The sequence below is a fragment of the Rhincodon typus genome, chromosome 8, assembly GCF_021869965.1.
Source record: "Rhincodon typus isolate 14 chromosome 8, sRhiTyp1.1, whole genome shotgun sequence".
NCBI lineage: Eukaryota > Metazoa > Chordata > Chondrichthyes > Orectolobiformes > Rhincodontidae > Rhincodon > Rhincodon typus.
Genome location: NC_063339.1, coordinates 88,686,310 through 88,711,159, shown reverse-complemented (window position 1 = coordinate 88,711,159; position 24,850 = coordinate 88,686,310). Strand labels below are relative to the sequence as shown.

The following is a 24,850-nucleotide window of genomic DNA, read 5'->3' as shown; positions in this document are numbered from 1 at the left end:
CTGCAGTTCCTACTATCTCTGATCTCTGTGATCACAGGCCTGTTGTTTGAGCAGAGTTCAAATCAACTGGGCCGAAATTCTATGAGGTTTAGGAAAATGAGTGAAGATCTCAGTGAAATATCTAACACTCACACAGGTGAGACAGATTGGAAACAGGGATGATAATGTCCCTGGCTGGGACGTCTAAAATAAGGGGCCACAGTATTAGGTACAGGCAGGCCACTGTGCATTGAGATGAGAATAAATGTCTGCACCCAGAGACTGGTGAACCTGGGGTATTCTCTACCATGCAAGGCTATGGAAGCAAGGCACTGAATATAAATAAGGATTTCCAGACACTAAATTGATGCAGAGAGAACATGAGTATAGGACGGGGATAGAGGATCAGCCATCATTATGTTCAATGGGGGAGAAAAATCAACGGATCAAAAGGACTACTGAAGTTCATATTTTATATTTTTCGGAAGATTAATCACGTTCAGGGATATGTATATTGTGTGGGAGAAGTGCATTGAGGAGATGTTTGGCCATGAACTAGAATGGGGAAGACTAAATGGATTGAATGGCCTACTCCTTTCCCAATGTTTCTGTGCAGTCTGTGGGAAAGCTCTATCCATGTTCTCACAAGCTCTCAGATGCCAAGAAAGAGGTCTCTGCAGGTTTGACAGGACAGTGTTTCATTTTCCCTTTCCCAAAACTGAGGCCGAGGCAGTGTGTTCTGTCCAGGTTTATCCTTTAACATGTCGGAGTAGTTTGATACGAGTGACTGCCTTGTATTGCTGTTTCAGAGACAATTGAAGAGTTCATCACGGGTCTGGAGTCACTTTTAGGACATACCAGGAAAGCACGGTAGATTTGCATCCTGAAAGTACGTTGTTGAAGCACATTGGTTTTTACAATCGATATTGGCTTCAAGACCCACTTTTACTGACACCAGATTTGAAATTTCGATATTTTATTAATTGTTCTTAACATCCATCGGCTGCCAAACATTAGCCTAGTCTGGATTAGTAATCCAGTGATATTTCCACAACAGCACCATCTCCACATGGAGACCCATCAGAAACCACACTGAGCAGGTTATTTCTGTGCTGCTTGAAACTTCCAACAATTTGACTATCTTGATGAGACCGAGGGTGTTGCAGTTGGTCAGATTGTAATTATTCTCCTCTTAGGAGACTGGGCACAGCTGAGTGATTTTCCACCTTGCCAGGTAGATGTCAGAGTTGGGGCTGGAATGAAACAGCTTCCCCAGGGGCACGGCTTGTTGTGCAGCACAAGCCTTCAGTCCGATTGCAGGAATGGCGACAGGGCCAGTTACCGTCTTCATGTTTTGAGTTTATCATCTTTTTCTTGATATCATGTGCAGTGAATTGAATTGATTGAAGACTGGCATCTATGATTTTGTGGACATCATGATGAGGGCGAGCTAAGTCATCTACTTGATACTTCTGGCTGAGGATGGTGCACATACTACATCCTTGACTTTTGTACTTACGTTGAGGGCTGTTCCATTGTTTAGGATGGAGATGTTTGTGGAGCCCTCTCCTCCAGGGAGTTGTTTAACCGTCGATCACAATTTATGACTGGTTGTGGCAGGACTTTTGGTCTGTTGGTCTTGCAATCATTTTGTCCTGTCTGTAATGCGTTAGTTCTGCTGTCTGGAATGCAAGCAGTCTGATGCGGTATCTATAATGGGTTGGCATCAGTTTTAGGTTCAGATGGTTCTGACCCCAGCATGTTTGCCCGCACTCGTCACTGAACCATTGATCAGCTTGATGGTAGTCATAGACTGAGGGATTATCCAGGACAAAAAGTTACAGATTGTGATTGAATGCAATTCTGCTTCTGCTGCTGCTGTGGTTTATATCACCACACGAATGCCCAGTTTTGAGTTGCAATATGTGCAATGTAATTGCGCTGCCTGTCCCCAAGTTCAGAACAAGTCGCCATCGCTCCTGTACTCAGTGACCTACTCTGGGTTTTAATGTGGTAACAGTTCTATTTCAATGTTCTTTTTCTTCTGAGAGTCTCTCCATGATGTCATGCCTCCAATTTGTCACATTCCTCAAAACATATTTAACATATTCATCTGAATCTTTTCCCTTTCATTAATGACATCTTCTGTTTTTAAAGTGAATGTGCTTCTCCCTGTTTCTCTCCCAGACCATGATTAACGGCTCTGTAGTGCCAGTGATGCCAGCCTTAACCAATGAATTTGTGCACCTTGCTCTGCCATTCAGTTCCCAGTGCACGGTGCTCCATGTTGGACAGGGCGTTTGAGCAGCTTTGACACACATTGTTGGAATTTATTCGACAACAAAAATTGCTGAAGAAACTAAGCAGGTCTGGCAACATCTGTGGAGTGAAAGCAAAGTTAATCTGTAGGATCGGATGACGCTTCTTCAAAGCTCCCAGTTTCATTAGCAATTTTTGTTTATGTTTCAGATTTCCAGTGTCCATAGTTCTATGTTTTGTTGAAAATTTATTTTGTGCCGATTCATTTCTGGAAAAACTCAGCAGGTCTGGACGCATCTGTGGAGGCAGAGAAACAAAGTTAAGATTTCAAGTCCAGCGTGACCCTTCTTCAGAGCTGAAAAGGATTGGAAAATGGTCTTTTTAATACCTTGACAGAGGTGGAGGAGGAATGACAGAAAACAGAGAGTGTGGGGATGCATTGCAAAAGACAAACGGACGTTTAGTTGTGGTGAAAGAGAAACAGATGTAAAATGGGAGTAAATACAGGTGCGAATGTGAGAGATGGATTCTTTCCATTGAGTGCAAGATAGACAAGACACAAACAAGACAAGGTCACAGGGAGACCGGGAGGGAGAATGTAAGAAAAATGGAGAACATTCACAATGGTGTCAGGCTGTGAGGCTACGGAATTGAATATTAAGGCCTACAAGCTACAAAGCACAAAGCATAAAATGAGGTTTTACTCAAGCTTGGGATGTCCTTAGTTGAAACATTGCAGGAGCCCAGGACCGAATTGTTAACATGAGAACAAGGTAGATTATCGAAATTGGAAGCAATGAGAAGGTTAGGGTTATTCTTACAGACAGAGTGGAAGTGTTTGTCAAAGCAGTCTCTCTTTGGTCTCGCCAGTGTAAAGCAGGCAGCATTGTGAGCAGCAAAGACAGTAGACTGGATTGAAAGAGTACAAGTGAAATGCTGCTTCACCTGGAAGGTGTGTTTTGGGTTGCTGAGAAAGGAGGAACGAGTCTGCGATCTTTTCAAATATCCGGCTTTATTTCATCTTCAATATCGATGACATTGTTGTACGTTGGGACCTCTGCAGCAACAGCTTTAATCGTGTTTTTTAGACTTTTTTAAACTCAAGCTGCTCCCGACATCCTTAACTATAGGGTCTAGGCAGCAATTTGTTTGTCATGTATGCTCCTGTTTGCTTTAAACCAATTTCCTTCATTTCAACCGCAATTGCAAGTCTGCTGTTTTTAATATAATTTGTAAATTTAACCCTTGTAATGCTGTAGCTTAATCAAAGAATTTTCAATATACTCCACAACTTCCCTGCTTTTATGCTCTACACCTCTAATCATAAAACTAAGGATCCACTGAGCCTTCTTCAATACATTTTTCACTTGCCCCATCACCTATAATTTCCTGTCTTCTGTGTTCCTCTCTCCTTAAACAGGGGGGTTATATTTGCCAGTCTTCCGGGACCGTCCCTGACTCCAGCGATTCCTGAAAGATCACCAGCAAAGCCAAACAATCTCCTCTGCTATCTTCTTAGAACTATGGCGTGCAGTCCATCTTATCTGGTTAATTTATCTACCTTCAGCTTCCCCAGCACCTTCTCCTTACTGATGGTCACCGCGCTCACCTCTGCCCTCTGATTCATTTGATGTTCTGGCAGGCTGCTGGTGTCTTCCACCGTGAAGGCTGACGCAAAGTACCTATTCAGATACTCTACCATTTCGATGTTTCCCATAACTACTCCAGCCTTATTTCCAGCAGCCCAGTATTTGGTCATGCTTCCCTCTCTTCCTTGTTATGTATCTAAAGACCTCTTGCAATCTTCTTTTATATTATTAACAAGCTTACCATCATATTTCATCTTCTCCTCCCTATTGCTTTTATTATTTATCCGAAGATGGTATTTGAAGTCTTACTAATCCTTTGGATTTCCAATAGTCTTCACCACATTGTATGCTTTCTCTTTTGCTCTTATGCCGTCCCTGACTTCCTGTATTACCGACAGCTGCCTTGTCCTCCACTGATTATGCTTCTTCTCCCTTGGGAGGAATTTAAAATGTGCCTCCGAATTATCCCAAGAAACTCCTGCCATTGCTGCTCCACTGTCTTCCCTGCTAGGCTTCCCTTCTCTTCAACTCTGGCCAGTTCCTTCTTCCTTTGTAGTGACGTTCCTCAATTATAATCACGTCACATTCACAAATGAGCAATAGATCTAACTAAAAGAGGGAGGTTTGAGAGATATGACACTGAGCACCTTTGGAGGATTTATTAACAAGATATAAATAGAGAGAGAGACCGAGACAGAGAGGGAATATGGATGAAGAGGTGTAAAAATAGAGAAAACTAGATTATTGACTGAAGTAAATGTACTTCGCTATTTTGGCAATTTCTGTGTGCTGTCGCCATTTGTACAATGTATGTACAGCAGAGTAACATGTTTACATTCTCTGTCTGATGCCAGAACTTTTATCTCCACTAATATGACAGACGCCAGTCATTGACAGAACCCAGCAGGTCAGTATATTTATTTGCTCGCAGTGTGTTAATTAATTGAAATAAGGTGGGACACGCAAAACAGGAATTTATAACACACAAACTGATAAGAATGAGAGACTAGAGCATGGAAACCCAGAGAGGGGAAATTCTTGAGAGAAAGGGAACATAACACATCAGCTGAGAATCAAATAATGTTTAAATGTTCTATAAATTTTGTACATCGTATGCACCATATTTTGTTAACCATGTCTCCGTTGTTAATTCTGAATGTTTTGTGCACACATGAACAGTCTTATCTATCTGCACACACTGACAGAGAGCATATATCAAATCATTTCTCCTCCATTCCAAACTATCACGTTTTGTTTACATTGTCACTTGCCATTCCTTCAGCCAAATATATTCTGTTTCCTTCTCTGCATTTTATTTTATTCTGACTGTAAGAAGATATTGGTGTCTGGGGGTTATCGCTTTACTCCTGCCCAGTCTGCACAGCCACTGTCTCCTATTCCTTTCTGTTTCTTAACCGATCACATAGATGCTGTCTCTGACTCTTTAATCCCAACAAACAAGGCAATTGGAAATGTAACGCTTACTTTTGAGCTAAGGCCAAAAAAATGGCAAAGATAAGGTGTATAAATTGTGCAAAAAATGTTTGCAACTTTAGAAGTAAATTATTGAATGCATTGTGTTCAAGATAAAATATTGCCTTATTAGAGCAGTGAGAGGAAAATTCAGCAAATTCCACATTTCCTGTCTTTCTTCAGGGCAGTTGTGTCCAGAGACAGTTTTTAAATTGGCAGTTGTAGTAGAGGAGACTTCAACACAGTTACAACCTCTTGATTGGCTCTTAGGAATGCGGTTAAGTAGAGCATCTCACGTGGATAACACAACAGAATCATCGAGCCTGTAAAGAGAAAGTATCACCTTTCTCCTTTACGTCTAACATTGTGAGACTAATTGGAGATGGGCAATAAGACCAAAAGATGTCAGAATCCCAGACCAGGCATTGTTGTTACATTAAAAGTGTTGTAGTGAAAGGGGTTAGCTGGAGCTGTTTGTTCCGTGAATCGAATTTATGTCAGTCACCATGGATACTAACTGTGTCACTGGAGGATTTCCCTCTTCTATTAATAAGGGGTTTTTTCCAATGCGTTATCCCATAGTATCAGTGGCTGTGTCATCCTCAATACGATTGCGATCAGAAGGTTCAGAGTGGGGGAGAGATCAGAATCTGTGAACAGCAAATCGGGATGTTCCAATTATGGATCAGAATGAGATAACAATGGACTGGAATGTTCCAATAATGAATCAGAATCCCAGAACTATACACAGGAATGTTACAGCAACGTAGCAGAATCTGAGAGGAATAGATTGGAATATTCCCACAATGGACAGGGGATAATCCTATGGCCTTTACTGGCTTTCTATCAATCAGATACCGTTAACATGGTGGATAGAATGTGTACTGATGATTATTCAAGCGGGTTACTATCCCATCCTCGCTTTTGTTGGTGTTCCCGGTAAGTCTCTCTATCTCTGTCCATTTATTAATTCTGTAAGCCGTTGTGAACAGCATCTCAATTTCTAAGTTCTGTATTTGGCAAAGATGGAAACTATTGTATTCACTCTCAAATACAAACTCAATTCTTATTCCATGGCTTTTTTCACCTTCACTTACAAACATCTGAGGAGGAATAAAAGTGTTCATAACCACCATTGGCCCAGTTTGTCCTGAGCTGATTTATATCACAATATTCGCTTTGTCACCAATGATATTCCCAGTTTTCACTTCTGCTTCAGTGCTGTTTCTGAATAAACCATCATCTACATCTTTCCAGTTGCAGTTCTCTTCTGGCCACACTTGCAATTGCTGAAATTTTCTTTGTATACTTACTCTTGTCTCGACCTGGACTATGCCAGTTGCAAAATGTGAAGCCAGTTTGATTCTAAAATGAGGTGGTCACAGCTTTGTGTCACTGGTTTCAGCATAACCCATCGATGGCCATCAAATGGCAGTTTCTTTGAACTGGTTTGATTCTAGAAATCTCCGAGCCGGAGTGAGTGCCATGTCCATCATCTCCGAAGTGCAGTGCTCCAATGTATTCACTTGGTGACAGAGGCCATCTCTCTTCACCTCCCCCCGAGTGCCCTGCTGCTGAATGGAATACATTACTCTGTCTCCACAGAAGAAGATACAGAAAACCTTCCAGAAATTCTACAGGACAGTGACTGTGAGAATGAGAAACTGTGGGAGATTAGAATTAATAAAGATGAATTACTCAAAATTAATAGAACTGAAGTTTGATACGTTGCTCTGGTACGTCCCAGAGTATACATGGAGGTGGAAATAGAGCTCTTCAGTCTAACCAGTCCATGTCAAAATTAATCCCAATCTATCCTCGTCCCACCTACCTGGGTTTGGCCCATAGCTCTCTAATTGTTTCCTGTTCATGTACTTATCCGAATGTCATTTAAAAATTGTAACTACAAGAAGGAATTATTGATCACCATTCAAAATTCTTTAGATTCTGGAATTTCTGGTTCCTACACAATGGAAAGTAGCTGTTGTAACCCAAATAAAAACTGGAGTGGGAGGGAAAACAAAATAAAACTAAATTTTGGGCAACTTGATTTCTGTTATGAAGAAACTATTGGAATCCTTTATGAGGACTGTGAAAACTAGACACTTGGGGTGTCATGATATTACTTGGCAGAAACTTAGATTCAGGAAAGGAAAGTCATCTCTGATAAACCTGTGGAGCTTGTGTTAATTAAATTTCAGTCCACAAATTTCAGGTGTGTGTCCAAATTATCCCCAGAAATGTCTTCCATTGCTGCTTCACCGTCTTCCCGACTAAGATTCTATTCCTATTAACTCTCGTCAGTTCCTCCCTCAAGTCTTTGCAGTTTCATTACTCAATTATAATCGTGTCACATCCAAATGTGAGCAATACATTCAAACTGAAAGAGGGAGATTTGAGAGATAAGACATGGAGAAAGATTGGAGTATTTATTAACTCGATATATGTAATGTATGTATGAGAGAGAGAGAAAGAGAGAGAGAATATGGATGATGTGATGTAAAAATAGAGAAAAGTATTGACAGAAGTAGATGTACTCTCCTATTTATTTTGGCAATTCCTGTGTGTTGTGGTCCATTATCCAGTGCATGTACCACTGAGTAATATGCATATAATATTGAAGCATCCACACATGTGAACCAGTGGTTGTGGTGTATTTGAATTGACAGAACACTTTTGATATGGTTGCACACAGGTGAGTGAGTAAAGCTGGAGTCCAAAGGTGAGGGGGAAAATACTACATGGATTGAGAATTGTTTATTTGAGACAACACAGACAGTCGAGCCCTTTTCCAGACTGAACGTTGTTACTTACAGGGTATCACATGTACCAGTGTTTGGTAATTTGAAAGGCATTCTACAATTTGGATGTGGCCAGCAATAGTGCACATCTCATTTTGTAATGATTAAATGCTGTGAGGTTGTAAAGTGTTGTTGTCCAAAAGGACCTGTATGTCCTTGAACATAGGTTGCCAAAATTAGTGCACACAGGGGTATCAGTAATGAGGGAAGTAAATGGTATGTTGTCCTTCATTGTAAGATGATTCAAGGACATAAATAAGATCATATTTATGCACTTTTAGAGCCTTGTTGAGAGAGTATTTGGGGGCATTGTGTGCAGATTTTATCTCTTTTGTAAGGAAAGATCTCCTTGCCACAGGCATGGGACAAACAAGTATCACCAGTCTAATCCCTGAGATGATGGTATCATGAAGAGAGAGAGAAGAAATTGAATGTTTAATCTGTAGCGCTGTGAAAAAATAAGAGATAATTGCATTAAAAATTGAGGTTTAACAGTGAATACTTATGTCCAAGAAAGACATTGATAGGGTGAGAAAATCCAAATGTTACCCATGTAAATACATGTGGATTTTACATGTAAAATGACATAGAGCCCCATGTCGATTGAGAGAGAAGTGCTGGCTCTGAATGAACTCTCCCCACATTAACGTGTAACCCTACACTGAATGTCATGTTGTTCACAATCCCGACATTAGCCATAATACCTTACGTCTGAAACAGAAAGCCATCCCAACCACATTCTGATCTTCATAGAGAATACAAGTTTGTCTTCTCGGAGGATGCCACCTTGAAATTTTGAACAAAACATTAAGCTTGTCACCTCACTGCGAGAAAACCGCTTTAAAGTACAACATGTATACCATGAGCCATGGACGCACGAGGAACTGTGTGGAGCAGACTATCTGTGCAACCTCTTTTCCATTTGCTTGTCATGTTGGAGCATCAGTTACCTCATTCTATTTCCATGTAAGTGACTGTAGGGGCTGAATGGCCTCCTCCTGTTCATACGTCAGTGACTCAAGGGGCTGTACAGCAGGGCCAAGTACCTAACTGGCTTCCCCGGGTTCCTGTGTAACAGCTCGATGTGCGAACTCCTGTGACAATGCTGTAACTGTATGAGGTTATTTTGTTCTGAATTCTTTTAAGACAGAGATTGAACAAGAGGCACACAGCTGTCTAGTTAATAAAACTTGAGTAAACAGCTTGAGAGGCTTTGGTTTTTTCACAACATCTGTCAACTATTTCACTAATGTAGCTCTGAATAAATGTAAACAGAAAGGCACCACAGACTTCTGGGGAAGAGAATTCCCATTCGAAATGCCCTTTTAGAATTTCTTCTCATCCATCTTATAGAATCAGAAACTCACACAGCACAGAAACAGACCCTTTAGTACAACTTGTCCACGCTGACCAGATATGTAATCTGATCTATTCCCATTTTCCAGTATTTGGCCGATATCCATCGAAACCCTTCTTATTCATTTACCAATCCAGGTACCCTCTAACTGTGTAAATGCACCCGTCTCCACCACTTCTGACTGCACTTTTTGGACACTCACCACTCTCTGAATGACAATGTTGCCCCACGTTACCTTCTATATCTTTCCCCTCTCACCTTCAACACAGGCACTTTACTTTTTGACTCCTGGGAAACAGATCGTGGCTATTCAGAATATTCATGCTCCTCATGATTTTATAAATATCTGTAATGTCAACCCTCAGCCTCCAATACTCCAGGGTAAAAAGCTTCAAACTATTCAGCGTCTCCCTGTAGCTCAAATCCTCCAATCCAGGAGCATGCTTGTCAACGTTTTCTGCTCCTCGCAAGGTTAACAACATCCTTCTTTTAGCAGAGCCAACCGAAATGTGTGCAATATTCTTAATGTGGCCTCATCAATGTCCTGTACAGGAGCAACATGCTATCCCAACTCTTATACCCAATGCCCTGACTGATTAGGACAAGCGTGACAAACGTGTTCTTCAGCATCCTGTCTACCTGCTACTCCACTTTCAAGGAACTAAGTGCCTGCACCCAAGGTCTCTTTATTCGGCAGCACTCCCCAGGGCCCTAGCGTTAATTGTATAAGTCCTGCCCTGCTTCACCTGACCAAACGCAAAACCTCTCATTTATCTAAATTAAACTCCATCAGCCACACCTTGGCCCTCTGGCCCATCTGATCAATGTCCCAATGGACTCCGAGATAAAATTCACCACTGTCCACTGCACCACTTTTTGATGTCATCTGTAAACTTACGAGCCATGTCTCTGATATTCACATCCAAATCCTTTATATTAATGATGGAAAGCAGTGAACTCAGCACTGATACTTGCGGCACACCGCTGGTCACTGGTCTCCAGTCTGTAAAACAATCCTCTGCCTTCAAGCCGATTTTGCATTCAATTGGCTATCTCCCCCGGATCCCATGTGTCCTACCATTACTAACCTGTCTACCATTCGGAACCTTACCAAACACCTTCCTAAAGTCCATATAGACAACGTCTGCCAAACTGCCTTCATCAACCTTCTTTATCACCTCTTCAAAATAATCAAGTTAGTGAGACATGTTTTCCACCCCACAAAGCCATGTTGACTATCTCTAATCAATGCTTGCCTTTCCAATTGCATGTAAATCCTATCCCTCAGAATCCCCTCCAACAACTTACCCAGCACTCATGTCAGGCTCGCTGGTCTATGGTTCCCTGACTTGGCTGGTCATTGTTTCCTTTTCCAGTCCCACTCCTACACTGGTCACAACAAATTTTAAATGTAACCAGGTTGGTGATCTGGCCGTTGATATAGATCTCAGAATGGGTCAGGGTCGGTGTTAGGAACAAGTCAGGCAGTTTTCTTTAATCTGCTAAACAGCACATTTATGACCAAAATAAAGTTACTCAAGCTATGACGGAAAGAAGAATGTAAAACAGTTTGGATCTGCAAATATGTACGTTGATATTTTCCCTTTCGAAAAATAATGACACACACACACACACTCGTATGTACGTTTGATGACAAACTTAAATGTTAATTTGAAAAAACTTTGTCCACATAATAGTTGAACTCATGATAAAAGGAAAAATGTGAGATTGCCCCAAATGTTATTGTGCTTCCAAATGTGTTCTGTTCGCACAAGTTGTTGGCAATGGGATTACTTCCTGGAACAGTTAGATTTGGCTGAATTCCCTTTGCTTCAGGCAGTGGTAGATTCCTGTGAATCCTAGTCATGAATCCTCCATGAGTGGTAAAGATGACTGACAGGTGTTTAGCTCTCATACATTGCTGCGATGAGGAAGAAAGAAAGAGAGAGGGAGCAATAGGCCGTTACTAAATGGGGAGGTTACATTATTTTTCCTTCTCTGAGTTGAATCACACAATAATGTTATTCGACCCCCAAACTGGAACATGTGAGGTCTCCTTGAACTTTGTCCGAACTATATGTTTCCGCCACATTTCCTGCTCCATGTGCATCATTGTTGCTGCCATACACAGAGCCACTTCCTTAGCAACAAATAGGCCTACTTGATTTAAATATCTGTTTATATGTGTCTGCGTAATTTAAAAATAAAATGTTTAATGTCTACATAATATCTGTGTTAAAATGAATGCGTCTTATTCCTAAATAAACACAGAAATTACGAGAAAAGCTCAGCAGGCTGGTAGCATCTATGAAGAGAAATCAGAGTTAATGTTTCAGGCCCAGTGAACCTTCCTCAGAACCTGTTTTATTTTTTAAATTACTTCTTCAGTTTTATTCTCCCATACACGAGGAAATATCCATCAGGTATTCACCAGCTACAGTCTCATCAAAATCTTATATAGTCAAGAAGAACATTTCTCGTTCTCAGGTCTGAGCTGTCAATCCTCCATAACATAATGCCTTCATCCCAGGACAGTGTATAGAGAACCATCTTTGAAAATTTTCAAACACAGTTGTGTTTTTTTTTCAGTTTAGGGCACAATAACTACGCACAGAACATCAAATGTGGTCTCAGCAATGCCCAGTACAGATTCAGGGAAACATGCCTGAGATCATACCCAGCTCTCTTTGCAAGAAACAACATCATTCAATTCACTTTCCAAATCACTTGCGACATCTTCAGAATAATATTATATGATTTATGTACCAGGACACACAAATCCCTCTGTAACACCGAACTCTGCGTTCCTTCTCCAGTCATATACTTTACTGCTGTTTTATCCTTTCCCCAAAACACAAACTTCTCATCACCCACACTGTACTGTTTTATTTGCAATGCTGAAAGTTTGCTCATTATCATCCCCTGTCTACAGCCCGTTGTAGATGTTCTGCCTCCACTTGACATCTTATTGGACGACTATGCTGGTGTACTAGCAAATTGAGCTCCAATCCTATCAGCCCTCGATCCAAACCGGTAATCTCGTTTGTAAACTGTTGATGACCTCACACTGATTCCGGAGGAATTCCAGTACTTGCAGCTTTCCAAACTGAAAATAAATAATTATCTCTACTCTGCATTTCCTGTTAGTTTACCAGGCCTCGCTGTGTTGCAACCGAAAAAAGGTTGCAGGGCCTCTCTTGTGATGTGCAGCTGGTTGTCGACGTGTTTCTGAGCTGAGCAATACACCATTAGGGATATTTGTTGTCAGATCATCAGGTAGAGGTTGTACTCTCAATGATTCTGATCACTGAGAGTTTAAAAAACAAGCACAGAATATAGACTGACATTTGAGTCGAATGCTGCAAGGTCAAAAATGCCGTCTTTCAGATGCAGCAATAAATCTACGCTGCCCTCTCAATCAGGTGCTCAATTGTCCCCGGAAATGTGTTGAGGAGGAGGGAAGATTTCCTATCAGTCTGGTTAACATTTGTCCCTTTAACAACACCACAAATACAGATAATTTTAATGATTAATTACATTTTTGGCTGTGGGTGCTGTGTGGAAAAATTACCACAATTGGTCCACAATAAAATTTTAAAAAATGTCTTTGACGAGTGACCTTACAGACGTTTGCAAAGTCATAAGGAGCACAGAAGTGTAAGCAATCAAGGTCTTTTCCCCGGGGTGGTAGGAGTCATAAACGAGAGGGCATAGCTTTAAGGAGAGAGGGGAAAGATTGAAAAGGGACTTAAGTGGCAACATTTTCATGCAGAGGGTGGTGCATTTATGGAATGAGCTGCCAGAGGAAGTGGTGGAGGCTGGTACAATTACAACATTTAAAAGGTATCAGGATGAGTATATGTTTAGGAAGGGTTTGGAGAGGTATGGACCAAATGTTGGCAAATGGGCCTAGACTTATTTAGGATATCTGGACGGCATGGACGAGTTAGACTGAAGGGTCTGTTTGCATGCCGTATATCTCTATGTCTCTATGACTTTATGTCTGAATACTTCATTCTAGTCCTGCGTAACTTCTGCAGGGAGAATAATGATCTCCTATCTCATTATAACAACCATAACTGTTTGAATTGGGATTTCTTTTTCCTCCGTAACAGCCTCGTGGGGTGGATTGAGTGAACAACACACAGGATAGGAACTGCAGTTGGCCATTTGGACCCTCGAGCCTGCTGCTCAATTTACAAAGATCATGACTGATCTGTGTATGGCTGAACACCCCTTTCCTGTTTATTCCCAATAAATATTGACTCTGCTGATCATCAAAGGTCAGTTGAGGTATGCATGAATTATCTTTAATAACCGAGTCTTCAATGTTCCCTGGGGATGACAACACCACAGACAGCACAATATTAAAGAGAAAGATATATCCTTATCTCAATCTTAATTAGGAGACTCCTTAAAGTGCGTTAACCTCACAGCAAGTTACCTCCTCTTTAAAGAGCACAACAAATAGGAGCAGATGTAGGCCATTCATTCCCTCAAACCTATTCCGTATTCCGATTGACTCTGTTCAATAAAGTATTTATCAATTTCAGCCATCACTGCTCTCTTGGGAAAATATTCCTGATACCTTCAGACCAGACAGCATAAGAAATTGGAGCAGAATTCGCCATTTGGCCCATCAAGTCTGTGCTGCTGTTCGATTATGCTTGATATGTTTCTCAAAACAATTCTCTTGCCTTCTCACCATAATCCTTGATCTGCTTATTAATCAAAACCTATCTATCTGTCTTAAAGACACGGCTGTGTGTGTGAGTTTCTGTGTATGTCTGCTTAATGGCAGGAGATAGGGTGATCGTGGAGGATTGTCCTTCAGACAGGAAGCCTGTGACGAGCGGTGATCGACAGGGATCAGTGCTGGATTTACTTTTGTTTCTCATTTAAAAAATGATTTAGATGAAAATTATAGAAGGCATGGTTAGCAAGTTTACGGATGACACTGAGATTATTTGAACCGGAGACAGGGAAGGTTATCCAAGATTACAAAGAGATCTTGATAAATTGGATGAATGAATCATAAAGATGTACAGTATGGGAACAAATTCTTTGGCCCAACATGTCCATGCTGACCAGGTATCCGAAATTAATCTAGTCCCATTTGCCAGCGTTTGGCCTATATTACTCTGAACTCTTCCAATTCATATACCCATCCAGATACCTTTAAAATGGTGTTTTCACAAGCCTCCAGCATTTCATCTGGCAGTTCATTCATATGTTTTTTTAAATCTTTCCCCTCGCACCTTAAACCTGTGCCTTCTAATTTTTGACTCCCCATACTCTGGGAAAAAGACCCTGACTATTCACCCTATCCATGCCCTTCATGATTTTATAAACATATATAAGGTGCACATTTTACTCCAATCAACACGAATGGCTGTGCTTTCTGTTATCCCGGGCCTAATTTCTGAAATTCAACACTGATACCGCTTCCTTCTCGATCAAGTCACAATTCTAGAAAAAATTTAATCAACTTGTTCAGACATATTATGAAACACCACTGTGGGATTTGAATCTAGACCTTTGGGCCCAAAGTTGAAGACACTACCACCACACTGTGACGGCCTCTGAATCTGCAACATTATTCTCCTGTATATTTGCTCATCAACCTGTTCTGACATGCTGTGACACACCTCTGTGACTGACAGGACCTGAATCCAGAACTTTTGGTCCAGAGCTCGTGACATTATCACAGGTTCAGGGATGGGAATGGAATCCAGAGCTCTCGCACAGAGGCATTCTACCCATTGCACAAGACCGAAGTCATGCCCAGATTTTGGGTCACATTTTGCGTGGCAGATTTCAGCTGAGTTTGGATTTATCGAATTCTGGTTAACTTTACTGAATTACACAGGGAAGATTTTTCATTGTTGAACAAATGCAAGGTACTTACCTCAAATACAGGATGTTGAGTGCATGTGCTGTGCCATTGAGATAAACTATCAACATCTTTAATTGCTTGTCTATGATTTCCATCTTAAATGGCTATTATCTTTAACCCTCCCTCTGCTGACCCCTTCTCCCAACAACCAACACACCCCTTCCTCCTGGACACCACCCCAAGGCCTCCTACCCTCCCTTGACCTCTTCATCTCCAACTGCCGTCGAGACATCAATCGCCTCAACCTCTCCACCCCTCTCACCCACTCCAAACTCTCCCCCACAGAACATGCAGGCCTCCGCTCCAACCCCAACCCCACTATAAAACCTGCGGACAAGGGAGGCGCAGTTGTAGTATGGCGCACTGACCTCTACATCGCCGAGGCCAGGGTCAGCTCTCTGACACCTCCTCCTACTGCCCCCTTGATCATGACCCCGCCCCCGACCACCAAAACATCATCTCCCACACCATCCACAACCTCATCACTTCAGGTGACCCACAGCCTCCAAGCTCATTGTTCCCCAACCCCGCACTGCCCGTTTGTATCTCCTTTCCAAAATACACAAACCTGACTGCCCTGGTCGACCCATTGTCTCCGCCTGCTCCTGCTCCACTGAACTTATCTCCACTTATCTCGACTCCATTTTCTCCCCATTGGTCCAGGAACTCCCCACCTACATCCGTGACACCACCCACGCCCTCCACCTCCTCCAAACCTGGTCCCCAACACCTCATCTTTAGCATGGACCACCAGTCCCTATATACTTGCGTTCCCCGTGCAGATGGCCAAAAGGACCTCCGCTTCTTTCTGACCCGCAGGGCCGAACAGCCCCCCTCCACTGACACCCTTGACCGCTTAGCTGAACTCGTCCTTACCCTTTACAACTTCTACTTCAATTCCTCCCACTTCCTTCAGACAAAGGGGGTGGCCATGGGTACCTGCATGGGCCCAAGCTATGCCTGCCTCTTTGTAGGATACGTGGAACAATCCCTCTTCCGAAGCTACACTGGCCCTGTACCCCACCTCTTCCTCCGTTATATTGATGACTGTATTGGTGCTGCCTCGTACTCCCACGAGGAGCTCGAACAGATCATCCACTTCACCAACACCTTCCATCCCAACCTTAAGTTTACCTGGACCATCTCTGATACCTCTCTCTCCTTCCTGGACCTCTCTGTTTCCATCTCTGGCAACCACCTGGAATCTGATATCCATTTCAAGCCTACCGACTCCCACAGCTAAGTAGAATGCACCTCCTCTCACCCATCGTCCTGCAAAAATTCTATCCCCTATTCCCAATTCCACCGCCTCTGCCGCATCTGCTCCCGAGATGAGGCATTCCACTCCCGGACATCCCAGATGTCTTCGTTTCTCAAGGGCTACAAACTCCCCTCCACAGTGGTCGAAAACTCCGTCGACCGCATCTTTCGCGTTTCCCACAAACTCATCCCACAACTCACCCGCTCCCCGCAATAGCAACAAAAGTAGAATCCCTCTTCTCCTCACGTACCACACCACAAACCTCCGGATCCAATGCATCATCCTCCGGCACTTCTGCCACCTGCAATCTGACCCTGCTACCAAAGACATTTTCCCTCCCCACCCTTATCTGCCTTCCAGAGGGACCACTCTCTCCGTGACTCCCTTGTCTGCTCCACAATCCCCACCAGCCCCACCACCCCCGGCACTTTTCTCTGCAACCACAGGAAGTGCTACACCTGCCCCTACACTCCCCCCTCACCCCCATCCCAGGCCCCAAGGAAACCTTCCACATCAAACCTGCACATCTGTTAATGTGGTATATTGTATCCCCTGTTCCTGATGTGGCCTCCTCTACATCGGGGAAACCAAGCAGAGGCTTGGAGACCCCTTTGTGGAACACCTACGCTCGGTTCGCAACAAACGACTGCACCTCGCAGTCGCAAACCACTTCAAATCCCCCTCCCATTCCTCAGACAACATGTCCATTCTGGGCCTCCTGCAGTGCCACAACAATGCCACCCGAAGGCTGCAGGAACAGCACCTCATATTTTGCTTGGGAACCCTGCAGCCCAATGGTATCAATGTGGACTTCAGAAGGTTCAAAATCTCCCCGCCCCCAACCGCATCCCAAAATCAGCTCAGCTCGTCCCCGCCTCCCTAACCTGTCTGTCCTTTCTCCCACCTATCCAAACCTCCCACCTCAACTCCCACCCCCACCTCCTACCTACCAGCCTCACCCCCATCTCCTTGACACGTCTGTCTTCCCTCTCCACCTATCTGCTCCTTTATCCATCTTCCATCCGCCTCCCCCTCTCTCTCTCTATTTTTTCCAGAATCCCCTTCCCCTCCCCCATTTCTGAAGAAGGATCCAGACCCGAAATGTCAGCTTTCCTGCTCCTGTGATGCTGCTTGGCCTGCTGTGTTCATCCAGCTCTATACCTTGTTATCTCAGATTCTCCAGCATCGGCAGTTCCTACTATATCTGTACACTGCAATGTTAGGGAAAGAAATTCTGAAGACATCTTCTGCACTATGAAGAATCTCGATTAGACATTACTGAACACCAGACACGACAAAAGAGCATAATTTCCAACCCCAAAAGATCGTATTGCAGATCAGTATTTCCCGCCTCTAACGTGTGACTGCCCTCCTCCTAAAACCATTAAATGTTACAAGGCAACACATTGTATTCTAGGAGCAAAAACAAATTTGCTGGAAAAGCTCAGCAGGTCTGGCAGCATCTGTGAAGGCAAAAACAGAGTTAATGTTTGGAGTCCAGTGACCCTTCCTCAGAAGGATGGAGGCTGGGAAAATGTCAGTTTGTATGCAGAAAATAAGGAGGTGGGTGGAGTAGAGAGTAAACGATACGATAGGGCCCAAAGAAAGAGAAAGAAGTTGGACAGACAAAGGAGTTGATAACGATCAGGCTGGGAGGATGAATAGTTGTTAATAGGGACTGTTAGTGACTAACAACAGCGGGTGTGCAATGGCAGGATGTGTGGTAACAAGTCCTGGTGTGTGGGGTGGGAGCTGGGAATGGGAGAGTTTCGGCCCTAAAATTATTGAACTCAATATTGAGGACGGGGGGCTGTAGGGTCCCCAAGCGGAAAATGAGGTGTTGTTCCTCCAGCTTGCGTTGGGCTTCGCTGGAACACTGCAGCAAGCCAGAGACAGAGACGCTGGCCAGGGAGCAGGATGGTGCGTTAAAGTGGCAGACACCAGGTAGTTCAGGGTCTTTTTTGCGAGCAGAACATAGATGTTCTTCAAAGCGGTTGCCAAGTCTACACTTCATTTCCCCAATGTAGAGGAGACCACGTGGTGAGCAGCGAATGCAGTAGAACAGATTCTGGGAAGTGCAGGTGACGGTATGTTTGGGCCCTTGGATGCTGGGGAGGAAGGAGGTAAATGGGCAGGTGTTCCACCTTCGCTGGTTACAGGAGAAGGTGCCGTAGGGCTGTGGGGAGGTGTTGGGGGTGAAGGAAGTGTGGACCAGGGTGCCCTAGAGGGAACGGTCCCTGTGGAAGCCAGACAAGGGAGGGGAGGGGAATATGTTTCTGGTGGTGGCATCTCGCTGAAAGTGGCGGAAATGGCATCTGATGATCTTCTGGATGTGGATGCTGGTGGGATGGTAGGTGAGGATAAGGGGAACCCTATTCCTGTTGCGGGAGGGAAGAGAAGAGGTGAGGACAGAAGTGCGGGAGATGGGTCGGACCTGGTTGAGGGCCCTGTCGACAACGGAGCTGGGGAATCCTCGGTTGAGGAAGAAGGTGGACACGTTGGAGGCTCCCTTGTCGAAGTTGGCCTCATCTGAACTTATGCGATGGAGACGGAGGAACTGAGAGAATGGGATGGCGTCTTTACAGGAAGTGGGATGTGAGGATGTATAGTCCAGGTAGCTGTGGGAGTCTGTGGGTTTGTAATGGATATTAGTGTCCAGTCTATCCCCAGAAATGGAAACAGAAATGTCGAGGAAGGGAAGGGAGGGCTCAGAGATAGACCTGGTGAAAGTGAGTGCAGGGTGGAAATTGGAAGCAAAATATTTGAAGTTTTCCAATTCCAGACGAGAGAAAGAAGCAGTACCGATGATATCATCGATGCATTGGAGAAAGAGTTGTGGTTGGGACCTAGAATAGGACTGGAAAAAGGAATGTTCCACGTACCCCATGAAGAGACAGGCATAACTAGGCCCATCCGGGTACCCATGGCAACCCCTCTTACCTGAAGAAAATGAATCTCCTCACCACCAGCTGGTCTGCAATCCACCACGCCCCCAACCCCACCCCCACCACCACCACCCCCTCACCACCACCCATCCCCCACCACCTCCTGCCCGCACAAGGCAAACCAAGCTCAGTGTCTTTGGGAAAATAAAGGCCGGAGTTTGTAGGAATTCTGGAAATGGGACGATCTTTCAAAACATGTCAGAGTTGTGTGGGGGGTGGGAATATCACGCACTGGGCTGTGGTGTGGCAGATTGTGTTTAATTTGCATAAATGTGAGACATTACTTTTGGTAAAACAAACAAGGGCAAGACTTATACAATTTAAAGTAGGGCCTTTGGTAGTGTTGCAGAACAGAGGCTAGGGCATCAAATATCATTCTTTGAAGTTTGTGTCACATATAGACATGGTAGTTAAGAAGGCATTTAGTTCGCTACCTTCTTTGCTCAGACCTTTGAGTTTAGGAGTTGGGATGTCATTTTCACGTTGTACATGATGTAGGTGAGGCATCTTCTGAAGTACTGTGTCCAGTTCTGGTCACACTGTTATACGAAGGATAATATTTATCTGGAGTGGGTTTAGCAGAGATTGACAGGGATGTCGCTGGGATTGGATGGTTTGAGTTATAAGGAGAGGCTGGGACTTCTCTCACTTGTGCGTAGGAGGTTGAGGGGTGACCAGATTGAGGCTTATAAATTATGAGGGGTACACATAAGTTGAATGTCAGTTATCTTTTCTTGGCGGTGGAAGATTTCAAGACTACGGGGATATTTTAAGTTTTGAGGAGCAAATATTTTAAAACAGACATGAGGGGCAATTATTTTACAGAGAGTCGTTCGTGTATGGAATAAACTTCCAGACAAAATGTTGAAAGTGGGTAAAGTTACATTGTTTAAAAGACATTTAGATAAGTACATGAAAAAGAAATCAGTTTGGATGGTGTTGTGAGCTACTGCCCTCCCAGGCCCTCTGAATAAATCCCTGATGGTTCTCATCCTCTGCTGCTGCCTGTGCAGTCATGTGTGGAGACCAGTAGAGGGTGGCATTGTATCACATCAAACAGCACAGAGACTGTCAGACCTGTCTCACACAGAGACACACAGATACACACACTAATACACCAATACTTACCCAAGTAAGCGGAGCCGATTAGAATTTCTCTGGCTCTGTGGTTTGTCAGTATTTCATTCATTCCATCTGGTGTGTGTCAGGATTTCTGTTATTCCGTGGACAGCATTTCATTATTTGAATCACTCCATGAGAGTATATCAGTATTTGCTCGCTCCAGTGATTGTGACAGTATTTCAGTTGTTCCATGGGGACTGTGACTGTATGAGATTTTCAATGCTTGATTATTAAAGATGTAAGGACAAGTTGGGAGACGAGTAAATATTACAGGTTAGTTTCAGTATCTGAGCTGTCTGAAGGAGGAGATGTAGGAGGGAGACTCCATGCTCCCTTCCTGGGAGCTGGTGGAGACGATGTGTTGTGAGCCCAACCTCCTGCTCGCCGAGCCCGGGGGGATTCCATTTGTATCGGCTCGATATAAAAGGGAGATGGCATCAGGGACACGATTTCTAAGCTGTGCCAGGTGGAAATGGAACTGACAGCGGGTTTAAAGTGAGAATTACCCTTCACTGAACATTGCTCCTTACTCGGTTGGTGGAACGTGTATATTTTGGAATCTCCACACGGGTCGTCCTGGTTCTCTCCGGCTCATTCCAGGGTCCTCCTCATGTGGCGGAGGAAGGTGGGTGAGGGAACTGATGTGGGAAACACTGCTGCCCTGCTTGGCCCTTTCTGTCCTATTCCAGGCTGTTTTTCCTGGAATGAGGGAAAGGGAGGGAGGGAATGAAAGTGAATGTGCGTGGCCCTGCTGTTAGTGATGGTGTAGGTGAGTGGGAAGTGGTGAGGTATCCGGATTGAAGCAGTCGACAGTGTTGGATCCATGCAGTGTTTTCAGTATAGGTGAGTAGCGGAGGTATGTGTGTGTGTGAGAGAGATAGAGTGATGGAGCAGAGAGAATACGGTGATACTTATCCTGACAGAGCGGGGAAGGTTATTGTTGATTGCCCTGTGTTGCTGGACATTTCTTCAGACTGCAGATACTGCACTGAGCTGGGTGGTGAGCTCAGGCCATGCTCAGTGGGTCTTTTGGTGTGGTTTCCTCTGCTAAAAGAATGGTCCTCCTTTGTATTAGCCCATCCACCAGGACCTCTGTTTCCCTTTCGATAAATCTTGGCGCAATTGCCTCTTATCTGTCAGGCTCGGGGTAAACCGTGCAGGCTGGATCCGAACTGAGAAAGTTCAAATGTGTGCCCATTGGCCTTTGAGTGATGGCACATGTGCCAGGGATCATGGAATACCCGGGCTATCCAGGCGATGGGAACTATTACCAGCCATGATGGGTGAGAGAATCAGGCTGGCATTGAATGAGAGGAATGGTATGTGGCGGGGTAGGTAGATAATGAGGGGAGTTTGATAAGATAGCATCAGAAAACTAGCTCGGCCTCCTGCAGACTATCCCTCTGTCACACTCAGTTAAAATGTCACTGAGACAAATTATTGTTAGATTCAGCCCAATGAGCCAAAGTCTGTGCTCACCACACTCTCAGTCACAAATGCAGAACAAATGCTCATTCAAAACTCTCCATCATCTGAACTCACAGCAATATCCTCTTCACACATCATTCCTGAAAAACTGACCCATGTTGCAAGATGCTTTCAAAATGTCTACATGTCAGCATTCTAAAACTGGTGAACACATCCTTCCATGACAATGTCTCTCAGTCTCCCCCTCTCTGTCTATATATCCAACCCATCCCATTTGTTCATATTTAAGCTGATGCCCCACCATCTCTCTCTGGCAGTGATTTCCACACCCATGGGGCCCCTTGTCATGGCACTTTGGAGATATGGAGCTGTAAATGGATGGGAGCCGCACATCCTGTCACTTCCAGCATGGGCTCAAGTTTCCCCAGGCTGGGCAGCGATTTAACACAGCGTTACCGAGCACTGCACTGGGGTGGTCTGTACAGATCGACACGCAAGGAGGGTAACTGCTCTGGGTTTACAGATCAGTTCACTGGTGTTCACTTCACAGCCCCCCGTGCTAGAGAGATACCTGGTTCGGGTTTATAGATGAATGCACTCGTGTTGTCTGCACAGCTCTCCGTGCTGGACTGATATATAGTTGACCGGTGAGGCCTGCACAGTGTCCCACTCTGGACAGATTGCCGGGTTGTATTGAGCAGGACACTAGCCTGGTCTGCACAGTGCTCCATGCTGAACAGATATTTCTACTGGGTTTGTGGTGTCTGGGCTGGTTCTGTGAGGTGGATTGAGAATGTGAGATAACTGACCACTTCAGCTGATCTGGCAATGCCTTTAATTTGTGTTTGCCACTTGAGTTGAGTTTGGGGAGAGATTTCCACCACGAGATGGACAGAAGGGCCTTACTGATGTGGATCTTTATGATTCCATCACATTCTGTAACCGACATTCCCCAGAACATTCTGTAACCGACATTCCCTGGAACATTCTGTAACTGACATTATTTGTGAACGGTTGGACGTCAGTTAATTGAACAAAAGATTAGATCCCGAGGGAAAAGTTCCCGCTCCAGGGAGAAGGAGACACTGTTTCAAAATCCCCTCAGGCAGTTAACGGGGTGAATACATTTTCCTTGTGTTCATGTTTCTTCACAACCGAAAATTGATCACAATTTAGACTAAAAGACAGAAATTTCCAACCTCCATTTGTCTTCAAGAAACTGGGAGAGAATCCTTCAGGACAGCAACATCTTCACCCTCCGTATTAGGAACTGTAAAGAAGTGACCTATGTCTGCTCTTGAGCGATCGAGTGTGTGGGAATGTTCAAGAAATCATCTGTTCTTATGGATGCGCGTTTGTATCTTCAGGGAGGGAGTGTTTCTTGTGTTTTACGTTACATTTCTTGTAAAAAATATTGAGACATTACTATTTGTTATTTCAGCTTCATTATTTTTCAATAAACCAGTGATACATTTGAAAATGTCACTGGGTCCTCAATCAAACTGGTAACGATGCCTCTAGGCTGATGAACCATTTATTTGTTTTCCTTCCTCACAGTTAACGTAGTGACGATCTACATCCTGCTTTACAAAGATTGTGGCTAGTCTCCATGTGTCAGACGTTACCTGGGGGCCATGGCAGTGGCAGATCCACTGGTCATTATCCTCGACCTGACATTGAGACACATTCCTACTGTTTATCCGGAACAGTTTTATTTCCTGTGGGACATCCCCGTGTGTAATATCCATGCCGTCCTGCTTTATGCAGCCACTGACTGTTCTGTCTGGTTCAACGTCACTTTCACCTTTGATCGATTTGTGGCCATTTGTTGCCAGAAGCTGAAAAGTAAATATTGCAGTGAGAAAACGGCGGCTGTGGTTCTGGGAACAGTGACTGTGCTGAGCTGTTTAAAGAACATTTTCTGGTATTTTATGCTCACTGCTCGCTATTGGCTGTGGAACAACCCCTGGTTTTGTGCAGTAACAATCGATGTTCAAACGTCACGTGTCTGGGTCACAATCGAGTTCCTCCACCACATTCTAACCCCGGCTCTCCCATTTCTCCTGATTCTGCTGCTCAATGTTTTCACCGTCAGACACATTTTAGTGACCAGCAGAGCCCGCAGGAGACTCCGGGCTCACACCAATGGGGACGGTCAGTGTGACACAGAAATGCAAAATCGAAAAAAATCGATCGTTTTACTGTTTGTGATCTCAGCCAATTTCATCCGGTTATGGTCAACGTTAATGGTGTATTCTATATGGTCCCGGATGTGGTGGATTGGGTATCAATCCGTGCGTCTACATCCCTTTGTGCAGGAATTGGGCTTCATGCTGCAGCTCCTCAGTTGCTGCACAAACACCGCGATTTATGTTGTGACCCAGACTAAGTTCAGGCAGCAGCTGAAGAATATGCTGAAATATCCCTTTACCCAAATACATCAATCAATCAAATTCAATCATTCATCAATCCATCCAGGATTTTCTCATTTCTGTTCAATGTTTCAGCAATGACGCAGCTTGTCGCTATGGCAACAGACTGAGGATAGTGCTGGCTTGTCCAACCTTATCCCACAGGGGGTTACAGGGAAACATGGCAATGTTTCTCTCAACTCACAGACCAGAGAGAAAAGGCACCATTCCACTGACTGCATCCATAACTTCAATATGTAATTAACGTTCATTAAAAAGTGCCAAGCAGCACAGAAAACGATATTGTTGTTTGCCTTTGTTTTGAAGAA

The 24,850-nt window shown here is 44.0% G+C and overlaps 1 pseudogene; it reads left to right on the top strand.

Moving 5' to 3' along the window:
- Positions 1-24,566, top strand: part of LOC125483807 — a 42,591-nt pseudogene extending 18,025 nt beyond the window's left edge.
- The last annotated feature ends 284 nt before the right edge of the window (positions 24,567-24,850 follow it).